This window comes from Wolffia australiana, chromosome 7 (genome assembly GCF_029677425.1).
Source record: "Wolffia australiana isolate 7733 chromosome 7, ASM2967742v1".
NCBI lineage: Eukaryota > Viridiplantae > Streptophyta > Magnoliopsida > Alismatales > Araceae > Wolffia > Wolffia australiana.
The window spans coordinates 18,217,715-18,229,816 of NC_135841.1; the positions used below are offsets into that span (position 1 = coordinate 18,217,715).

At 45.7% G+C, this 12,102-nt stretch overlaps 1 protein-coding gene across 2 annotated transcripts in view; it reads left to right on the forward strand.

Annotated features, from left to right (window-relative positions):
- The window catches only part of LOC144706158 (RNA helicase family protein), a 90,805-nt gene that overhangs the window by 1,481 nt on the left and 77,222 nt on the right, over positions 1-12,102 (forward strand). The window lies entirely within an intron of this gene.

Consider the following 12,102-nt stretch of genomic DNA (forward strand, 5'->3'; position numbering starts at 1 on the left):
ACATTGTGGTGCAACCATATTGCCCAAACAACGGCAAGGACCCTTCCCCATCTCATCCGTCTCCTGCCTGCACTCCCCTGGATTGAGCCCCAGCATGCCGCATCAGAAGACACTTCCACCCCCATGAGCTTCTGAGCCAATGGACATTCAAAGAAAAGACGTGAACATTTTTCCTCTTCTGAAGATGTATCCGGGAACATACGTTTTCTGAGGGCTCTGGTCATGATTTGTCTCCTAACCACTAGCCATCCAAATATCCGTACTTTGATTGGGACCTTTTGTTTGTGTTAGTTCCACCGGCCCATTGGGCCCTTAAGTCACTATGCCCGTTGGACTCCCATGGTTACGAGATGCCCGTTGGACACCAACGGTCATCTCCCTTTGTTTAAGAGGCTATAAAAACCAATGTAATCTCGATTGTATGAATTATCGTTTTGTGGTTGTTATGAAATACATTATAGCTTATTTTTCGATTATCCTCAAAGGACCTCCCACATTCTCAAACTCACATGGTATCAGAGCAGATTCGAGACAGATTGGTTTCGAAAGGGTAAAGAAGCCGCGGGAAAAAAATCGCTCGGAGCTCTTCCAGCGGAAACCTATCCTCTGGAGGGAACCACATCTCGGCGAAGATAACCTCGAATCTGGTCAGTAGCTCGTTTTTTTTCTGTTGCTTTGACGGAAATCACCCCTACTTTGGCCGCGGAGCTATCCTCGGCGGTCTTCTGTCAACTTCCTTGCAAATACGGCCTGGGAATTATTTTTCTGCGATTTCGCGATTTCGCGATTTCTTCGACGGAAATCACTCCTTCTTTGGCCGTGGAGCTACACTCGGCGGTCGTCTGTGAACTTTCTTGCAAATACAGCCTGGGAGCTATCCTCGACAACTTCTGCAATTTCGCGATCTCGCGATACCTTTGATTTCGCGATTTCTGCGATTTCGCGATTCCTCCTCTTGACGACAGGATATTTGGTGGGCCGTAGCCATTTGGCGACCACTCCTCTCTTCAGGAAGAGTCTCAAGAGCACTTTTTTCTTCAAGTTGGGTGCCGTATCTATTTGGCAGGTTTTCTCGACTGCAGGCCGTATCCACTCGGCACGAGGATATTCTTCTAGCAGTAAGCATCCATTATTCTTTGACTGGTAACTTGCTGTTTGTCCAAGCTTTATTTACCAGCCGTTAAGACTCAATGGGAGGGAAATCAAAATCCAAGATGCTGGAGAGGGAGTTAGAGACCTCAACATCTACGACTAAGGAGGCGGATAATATAGTCTAGAACAGCCTGATATTACCTGATCTGGATATGAAGTATAACGGGATCAATGGGCAGAAATGGGTGACTCTCGCCCAAAGGTCCCTTAAAGCTGCATATTTGGGCAGACATCTAACTGAAGATGCCCCGTCAGAAGATGATCGAAAACTATATATTTGGGAGTCAGAAGAGGCACTCATTGTTCACTGGATGATAAGAAATATGGAAGAAGAACAAAGAGATGACTATCTTCTTATAGACTGTGTTCGTGATCTATGGGAAGAGATAAATAAATCCTGTGCAGAGACTCATAGTGACTTCCGCGTGTTCGACCTACGGGAAACAGGAAAGGACACTGAAGCAAGGCAGTATGTCCATATCCTCATATTCAGCAAAGCTCAAGGCTATTTGGAGGGAATTAGATCTTCTTTGGCCCACCGGTGACAAGAATTCACCATCCTATCTCCGAGAAGTAAAGTTCAGGACACTCACTTTTCTGATGGGTCTAAATCCCGAATATGAAAATTTACGGAGTCAACTATTACACCGAGAAAGGTTTCCGACACTAGCAGAAGCCATCTCCGAACTACAAGGAGCAGAACGTCGGAGAAAATTGACAATCAAAGATGAAGAATCCACTACCCCTGCCTTTGTGGCTCACCTAGCTAAAAAGGGTGAGCCACGGAATAATTCAAGCTCCACGGCACCTCCTCCACCGACTCCTAAAGCAACTCCAAAGGAAGGTAATCCACCAGAAATGCTTGCTTGTGGCTATTGCAGGAAGGAAGGCCACTTGAAAAAGGATTGCAGGAAGTTGGCCTGGAAGGAGGAGCAGATCCGAAAAGGCCTCTGGGTTCCCAGAGACCAGAAAAAGGCATATATTGCAAATGAAGGGGGAGATCCCTCCACTAAGAAGAACAATGATGGAGGCGACATTCAAAAACTCATTCAATCTGAGATAAATAAAATTCTCCAGAAGATAAGCTCAACATCATTGGCCAAATCAGGTGAGCACTTTGCCTTCACTACTTACAATAATATTAGTCCTGTAACATCATCGTGGATTTTGGATTCAGGGGCGACAGATCACATGTCACCCCAAAGATCTTTCTTCAAGTCATACGATTTAGTTTCAAGTGATCATAAAGTTTTCACGGCTAATGGTGGAATTATAAAAGTTGAAGGAAAAAAGACCATTTTTTTCAAAGGAGTACTACTAAAGAATGTTTTACACGTACCTGAATTAAAAGCAAACTTACTTTCCCTAACAAAGTTAGTTATTGATACTGGTTGGAGATTTACCCTCGACTCCGATTCCTGTTTTTTGTGTATTAAGGACACCGGGAAGAAGATTTCATCTGTTAGACAGGAGGGGGGGCTTCTTCTACTAGACGACCTAGAGAAGGATGATAGCCAAAAAGTGGCCTACAACACCACAAGTGAAGAACGGGTCATCCTCCTGCATCGGAGACTAGGACATCCTTCGTTTTCTTTTTTGAAACATGTGTACCCCAACTTGTTTAAGGGGATCATTGTCGACAATCTGATTTGTGAATCTTGCCAATTTGCTAAACACAAAAGAGTCGTTTTTCCTGCTTCAAATCATCGATCTTCCGCTGCATTTGACTGTGTTCATAGTGATGTCTGGGGGCCTTGTTCCACCACTGGTCTCTTCCAGCACAGGTGGTTTATTGTGTTTGTGGATGATTTCACTAGATATACATGGGTATATCTACTGAAATCCAAATCTGAGGTCCCATCCATCATTACTCTTTTTTGCGAGATGATTAGTACTCAGTTTGAAAAAAAGGTTAGAATGTTGAGGACTGATAATGCTAAAGAATATTTCTCCGGAGAAGTAAAAACATATCTTGGAGAGCAGGGAATTGTGCATCAATCCGCGTGTGTGAACACCCCTCAGCAGAATGGTCTCGCTGAGAGGAAAATTGGCCATATTATGTCGGCAGCCAGAGCCCTCCTATTTTAGGAAACTGTCCCAAACAATACTGGAGTGAAGCCGTTGCCACAGCTACACACCTTATAAATCGTACTGCATCTAGAACATTGAATTTTTCTGCCCCCATTAATCTTATGTCTTCTGAATTTCCTCGTGTATGTCTAAGGACTAATCTGCCCGCCAAGATATTTGGTCGTATTGTATATGTACATGCTCACCATGCAGGAAAGTTGGATCCCAGAGCTCTCAAGTGTTTGTTCCTGGGTTATTCGTCTACTCAAAAGGGGTAGCGCTGTTATCACCCCAGCTCAAAGCGACTCTACATTACGGCAGATACTTCTTTTGATGAAGCAAGGATGTTTTATGATTCCGAGAGCCGGCTGGATGGAAATATTGATTCAGCGGTTTCGGAGCTTGGCGACAATGGGAGTTGGGAAACCCCAGTCTCATCTAATATGGGTCAACAGCATCTTGCAGATCAGCTCTTTAGTCCTACTCAGGAGGAGGAACGACCTGATGTCTCAGATGACATTCCAAGCACTGAAGAAACAGCTTATGAGGATATTCCCAGCAATAGTGGCTGGTCAATCGCCGTGAGCAAGGGTGTTCGTGCATGCACACAGACAAAGCGGTATCCAGTTGGCAACTATGTTTCATATACTCAGCTCTCTCCTGAGTATAATAAGATAATTCAAGCACTTGTGACTGTATCCGTTCCTACATCAGTCAAAGAAGCTATGTCGTCCACTGAATGGAAGAGGGCCATGGATGAGGAAATGGAAGCGCTTGAGAGAAATGGTACATGGAAAATGGGTCCTCTCCCAGCTGGAAAAAAGGTTGTCGGCAGCCGATGGGTTTTTACTATTAAGTATCATTCCGACGGCTCAATTGCAAGATACAAGGCTCGCCTAGTTGCTCGCGGGTATACTCAGTCATACGGTATTGATTATAATGAAACCTTTGCCCCTGTTGCCAAGTTAAATACAATTCGAGTCTTAATTGCCTTAGCAGCTTTGTTTGATTGGAAGTTGTATCAATATGATGTCAAGAATGGGTTCTTACATGGCGAGATGGAAGAAGAGGTGTACATGTCACCACCTCCTGGATATTCTTTAAGTAAAAATTTGGCCGATGTATGTCATCTCAAGAAGTCCTTATATGGACTCAAGCAGTCCCCTCGTGCCTGGTTTGGAAAATTCTCCAAAACCATGCTTTCTGCGGGATTCTTTCAGAGTGAAGGAGACCATACTCTATTCATCAAGCATAGTTCACAAGGGAAGGTCGCCATTCTTATTGTATACGTCGACGACATTATTATTACGGGAAATGATGTGGATGAAATCCAGAGTCTTGAAGCACATCTCACTAACTCATTTGATATTAAAGCATTCGGCCTCCTTACCTACTTCTTGGGCATTGAGGTGGCCTATTCCAAGACGGGAATTCTCTTGTCACAACATAATACATCCTGGATCTATTGCGAGAAACAGGTAAGTTGGATTGTCGTTCAGCTACTACTCCTGTCGACATCAATGTTAAGTTAAAAACTGCACAACATGACAAAGATGCCCCAGTGAACAAGACATCCTTTCAGCGACTTATTGGACGGTTGTTGTATCTCAACCACACCCGTCCGGATATTGCCTTTGCTGTTAATTCACTGAGTCAGTTTATGAGTGACCCCCAGGAGTCACACCAAAAAGCAGCCGATCGAATCCTTGCTTATCTTAAAGGTTCTATTGGGCAAGGGCTACTGTTTCGAAAAGGAGGAGAACCGAGTGTCGTTCTCTACACCGATTCTGATTATGCTGGCTCGTTTGAGGACAGTCGGTCCACATCAGGTTATTGCAGCTTTATTGGGGGTAATCTGGTAACATGGCCGAGTAAGAAGCAGAAAGAAGTCTCTCTCTCAAGTGCTGAGGCTGAACTTCGTGCCTTGAAGAAGGGTGTTTGTGAGGGCATGTGGCTCAAAGACCTTTTACAAGATTTATATCTATTTCCCGGGACGGGGATCCATCTTTATTCTGACAGTAAATCGGCCATTGCCATGGCCAAGAATCCTATCCAACATGAACGGACCAAGCATGCCCGAGTCGCCCGACACTACATCAAGCAAAGCATTGATGATGGGTTTATAGTTCCCCACTACTTACCCACTCTGGAACAAGTTGATGACGTTTTCACCAAAGGTCTCCCCGGTCCGCATTTTGAAACGATGGTGTCCAAGTTGGGCATGTTCAACATCTATACCCAACTTGAGGGGGGGTGTTAGTTCCACCGGCCCATTGGGCCCTTAAGTCACTATGCCCGTTGGACTCCCATGGTTATGAGATGACCGTTGGACACCAACGGTCATCTCCCTTTGTTTAAGAGGCTATAAAAGCCAATGTAATCTCGATTGTATGAATTATCGTTTTGTGGTTGTTATGAAATACATTATAGCTTATTTTTCGATTATCCTCAAAGGACCTCCCACATTCTCAAACTCACAGTTTATAAAGAGAACGGCACACACAAGTGGTAGAGTCTGCTTCTGTAGAACCTTCGCTAATCTTCTTGTATGCCTCGCTAACCGAAAAAGCTGTGCCTTTCCACTCCCAGCCATCCCATAGCCCATTCGAAGGACGCTAGTGTGCCAAGGCTTGCTGCATGCTCAGCCATTCATCCACCCTCTGGTCTGTGCATAGGGTTCCATGCATTGTCCCAACAATCTCTGACCGAAGATGAGCCTGTTGGAATAAGTTCCATGCATTGGTTCACCGATTCGTCGGATGAGCGAAGGGAGGTTTTGATGATGACTGATAAGCATGTAAACTTCTTCCCTCAGAATGCTTAGTTCGTCCCCCGGAGTAGATTGGGATGCTTTTCTTTCCTCTAGGTGCATTTCTTCAAAATCATCCTTGGTTTCTTCCTGGGCGGCAGTGGTATGTGCTTGACTTGTACGAGCTGGACGTCCATGGAGCTTCCAACATTGATCAATATTGTGATTCTGCCTTTTACAATACTTGCAGAATAGCCCATCCTTTGATTGGAACTTCTGATTCTTCTGGTTATTCTGAGTCAACTGAGGCTTCTGTGGTACTGTCTTAGACATAAGACTTGTGCCACTATCTCCAGTAAGTGGCTCTGAGGCCACACTCCAAATCGCTCTTCTTCTTCTCGAACAAGTCGGATAGCCTCCTCCAGATCTGGAACCTTCTCACGGTTCAGAATTTGGCTTCTTACAGCCTCATACTCAGCATTCAGACCCATAAGAAACTTATATAGTCTGTCTTTTAATACATAGGTCCATTCTTCAGAATTTGGATTCCTTATAGGGCGATAGTGATCGATCTCTCTCCATATAGTCTGCAGTTCATTCACATATAAGGTCACATTCCTCTCGCCTTGGACCAGGTTGGCTGCCTTGGTCACCAAGCGATAAATTCTCGAGTCTATGCCCTTGGAGCTTCCCTTGCGTGCATGATCCCATATGCCTTTCGCTATCTTTAGCAGCAGGAAATTCTTGTACTCTTCTCCAGCCATGCTTCGCAGGAGACATGCACGGATTAAGGCATCTTCCCATTTCCAAACCCTGTATCCCGGATCTGTAGGATTCAGGGAGAAAAACAGGTGTTCTGAGAGGTCCATACCTTCTAGAATAAGCTCAATGTATTGGGCCCAGTGCAGTGTATTGAGACCATCATATCTTAGTGGCTCTGGAACTCCAGGAAATATTATATTTGTTGAGCGATCATACTCTTGACCTGGTTCTGGGTTTAGCCTCACTCCTTGCATTGTCCCAGAACTGGTTTGGTCTTCTTGGTTGGCCATAGATCTGCCTGCTCCTTCCTTCTTGTAAACCCTACTCTGTCACACCTCAGACAAGGTGGGAGAAGAGAAGAACTTGGTGACCTAGATTAGTGTAGACTGCACGGGGCTTCTACTGTTCCTCCGTGTGAAGATGCTCTGATACCATGTCAGCTCTCAGCTGATCTTGGAGAGAAACAATGTAGAGGCTTCTTCTCCACCTGTCCAAACCCTAGCCGCCAGAGGAAGAACCCAAAGAAATTATGATAACATTCATATTTTCTTAGGTTTACATCATAACCCAGTCCTTATACTGGGTTTACTCGTATTGGGTCTCGTGGACCCAATATGAAGGATCCGGTATACCCATCCATAATTATAAGGGTAGATATCCAATACTGAAAATACATGGGTAAGAAACATAAAAGAGAGAGAGAGAGAGAAAAAGTGGACGTCTGCTGACAATTTCTCATCAAATACAGCATCCTTAGTTACCATGTATTTGCAAGTTATAGGATGATAAAATTTATACCCCTATTGTGTAACAGAATAACCCACAAAAACACATTTTAACCGTTTTGTAGACCACTTATTCTGTTTATGTGCATTATTATACACAGCCAACACAAGCAAATATTTTTGGAGGTAATCCAGTTTTCAATCTTACACTTGGGTAACATGACTCAAGTAATTCAAGAGGACTTTTAAAACCGAGACAGCTAGAAGGAAGTCGATTGATAAGATGTGTAGAAGTCATAACAGCAAAACCCCATAAGTTAATTGGGACATTTCCTTGAATCAATAGTGTTCTCCCTTTATCCACAATGATCTAGTTCATTATGAATGTCCCTCAACTTATTTGAATAAGTGAGGACATCCATATCCATATCCCCCTGTTTGAGAGTATAAGACTGGATGATCAGATTGATGATTTTGGTTTTATCATCCTTCTTAGAATGATTTCGATGAATGGCCTCCCATAGCTTTCTAGACGTGTCATAAGAAGTGTATCTAGTAAGCTGCTTAGAAGAAATTGAGTCGAGTAGCCACCCAAAGACAAGCTCCTCTTCCATGACCCATTTCTGATAATCTGGATGAGACTCACTTGGGCAGTTTTCTGTCAGAAGATGAATGAGCTTTCGTGGCTTTAATGCAGCTCGAATTGTCCTTTCCCAGAGTAAAGATTGCTTCCATTAAAAATATTGCACTTGGCAAGAACAGGAAGATGAGTCAGCCATCGATCAGGGACAACTAGCTGATTCCCTGCTGGAATAGCTGACATTTTTGGGGCCTGAAGCTTGGTCGATTCTTCTGCCATGATCCTTCAGGAAGAACTGGTACAAGATCTTCCAATAGGATGACTTGAGCCTGAAACAAAAAATTCTTGAACACAGCACCCTAAGGCTTCACAACAAGATCCTCCTGAAGGATGACCCTAGGCTTTGTTAGACACAGCTTGAACGTTGCAGGTCACTCCTGCTCTGATACCATGACGAAGGAAGAACGAAGAAAAAAAATTTATTTCACACAAAGAAGATCATCGCATTACAACTGTACATATGCTTTTATACTAGCCACTAACGGCTAGTTTCCAACGGTCATGTAACGGCTAGTTTTACTAGCCGTTACTGCTTTGGTGGGCCTGATATAGAGCCCGATACTGAGCATGGATAGGCCCGATAGGCTTTTCCTTTTATTTGGGCTTCTTGATCAGCCCATGTTTTCGACAAGTTCTATTTCGCTTCCATGCCGCTACAATTTGATACGATCCTCTACCCCCAATGTGTATCTTAAGAAGTTTAGCCCAGTAAGGGCATTTTAGTCATTTCATGTTTAGGGTAGATTGCTTCCTTTTCTTATAAATATGTGTAGCCCTCCCTTGAAGAGGACAGGCAAGACTTATGGTAAGATCGGCCTCTTGGCTCACTATCTCGATCCTCCTTGTCTCGGTCCCGTCCCCTTGACCGTCCAGCGATCCCCTATCCATGAGATCGTCTCACCAGATCTTCAACCGGCTCCCCTCCAATCCGATCCCTACCCTTGCCGTTTGGTTCCCTTCTAGTCTCCGACGATCCCCGCCCCCCTGATCGTCAACCCTTCACCGCGTCATCAGGCGGCTTGTCCCTGGTCAATCCCTGCCCCATCTGTTTGACCCCTCCTATCATTCTCGTTTCAACTCTCCTACCCCAGGAACATCTACCTCGCCTCGCCCTCTACCCTCCATCCGATATGAACCTAGGCTGAGGTTCTGATCACAATTTCACCAGCCACCACGGCTCCATCTATCAGCTGCCGGCCTGGTATGAATGCTGACTGAAAAGGACTGACGAGATGTCTGATCACCTCTCGTAACCTATTTGCCAGAGTCTTTGCAATTATGAGATAGATAGAGTTGGATAAAGAGATGGGTCTAAAATCTTCGAACCTAACTGCACCAGGGAATTTCGGTATAAGAACAATGTAGGGCTTATTAATGCGCTCCAAGCCATAGTTTCCTCTCCAAAATTCCTCCACCGTGTCCATAACCTCCCCTTTGACCTAATCCCAAAACTCCCTGTAGGAAACCACTGGGAACCCATTTGGGCCCGGAGCTCCCTCTCCATTTATCCTTTTCATTGCCTCCTGAACCTCGTCCAATGTGAAAGGCCTCACTAACTCAGTCTGTTGCTCCTTTGGCCACTCTATTGGCCCCAATGCCTCTTCATTTCCATTTGCTCTTGGCACCACGTCTAGAGAATGCCCGGAAGTGTTCTGCCAGCATACATCCTACTGCCCGAGACCCCTCAAACTCTTGGCCGCGACTTGCACCTTCCATTTGTGGTTTGCACTATTCCTTCCGTTTGCTGTTAGGTGAAAAAATATAGTGTTGGCATCGCCCTCTTTCAACCATATTTGTCTTGATCTTTGTCTCCAGTCCATCTCCACCTTCCTGTCCTCCTCGGCAATCGTGTCTCGATAGTTCCTTCACATCTTTATCTCCTCTTCTGTTAATGTTCTTGTATCTTCCAGGTCATCAAACTGCTTGATGCCTAGCAAGGCAGCTGTCCGCCTTCGGTTTCTCTCTTCTGGAATATGTTTCATGGCTCCCCTGAGATGTTCCCGAAGCCCTGCTAGCTTCGGCCTGCCCCTCCTGAGAGTTGCCGCCCCTTGGATATCCTGTCCTGCCCACAATTTCTCCACCTCTTTCTTAAACCCCGCCTCCTGTAGCCAAGATTTGTCAAGTTTGAAATATGTGGATTGGCCCTGCCCCTCCTGTGTCTGCCACATAATGGGTGAATGGTCAGACAATGGCCGCGGTAGTGAGCAAACATCCGCCAGAGAGAATCTCTCAACCAGCTCGATCGAGCACAAGAACCTGTCCAGTCTTGATTGTGATTGCGGACTCTTTGTGCTTCGCCTAGTGTATACACTATCTTTTGGTCCCATTTCATGCAGTCCTGTCTCTGATATAAATGACCTAAAGTCCTCCGAACCCAAGTCCCGGCTGTAAGCTTCATTGGGTCTATCCCACTCCTCAAGTGTGACTTTGAAGTCACCCCCGTACAATAGCGGTAGCCCCTGAAAAGGGAAGCCGCTCTATAGAGCTCCTCATAGAAACGGGTACATGTAAACAAGAAAAGAACAATTCTTGATAGCAAATGAAAGAGATTACAGGGTTTTATAGGAAGCCCTAATGGGCTGACTAGAGAGGGCCCTTAATGGGCTAACAAGAGAGAGAAAATAAAGACATGTAATACTCAGATCAACACTCCCCCTCAAGCTGGAGCGTGGATGTTATCCACACCCAGCTTGGAACAGAGCTCCTCAAACCTAGGGGCATGAAGCCCTTTGGTGAAGATATCTGCAAGCTGTTCAGCGGACGGAACATAAGGCGTGCAAAAATCTCCCGATTCAAGCTTCTCTTTGATGAAATGGTGATCGATCTCGATGTGCTTTGTACGGTCATGCTGAACGGGGTCATGAGCAATGCTAATCGCCGATTTGTTGTCGCAGAACAGCTGGACAGGAGAGGGAACTGGACACCGTAGCTCACGAAGAAGCTGGGTAATCCAAAGTGCTTCACACAGACCATGCGCAAGGGCACGGAACTCCGCTTCAGCACTCGATCGAGAGACCACTTTCGCTTGCTCCTCCAAGTAATCAGATTGCCGCCCAAGAAGGTGCAATACCCAGATGTGGACCGACGATCAACCACAGAGCCGGCATAATCTGCATCGGTGTAGACTTCAAGACGCAGGCGGTATGGCGGCGAAACAATAATCCACGCCAATGGTGCCCTTCAGGAAATGGAGGAGACGATGAGCAGCATGAAAATGGCTCATGCGAGGAGTCTGCATGAACTGACTCAGAACACCCACTGAATATGCAATGTCCGGGCGAGTGTGGGTAAGATAAAGCAGTTTTCCCACAAGTCTTCTATATGGGCCAGGCTCAGCAAGCTCCTCATCCGCATCGGCACCAAGTCGATGGTTCGCATCAATCGGTGTCGAAGCAGGCTTGGCGTCCTCCTTTCCAAGCTCACAGAGAAGGTCCACCGTATCCTTTCTCGACAAATAAAGATCCGCTGGAAGAATAGGCCACCTCTATGCCAAGAAAGTACCTCAACGGGCCAAGATGGCGAATAGCAAATTCCGACGAGAGATACATAGCCAGCTCAGTAATGGTCGCCGATCATCACCCGTAATAATGATGTCATCCACGTACACAAGAAGAATAGCGACTCCCCCTGACGTGGAATGGCGGTAGAAAAGGGTGTGATCACCATTACACTGACGGTATCCACGACGCTGCATGGCCGTCGTGAAACGACCAAACCAGGCACGAGGAGATTGCTTCAAGCCATATAATGCTTTCTTCAGGCGACAGACAACAGACTGCAGAGACGATGGCACTAAGGAAGTGTAGCCAGGAGGTAATGCCATGTAGATCTCCTCAGTCAACTCTCCATGCAGGAAAGCATTCTTCACATCATATTGTTGCAAAATCCAGCCCCGATCCGCAGCAAGGGCCAATAAGATCCGCACAATGTTCAGCTTGGCGACGGGAGCAAAGGTCTCCTGATAATCAATGCCATGTTTCTGAGTGAACCCTTGTGCCACAACC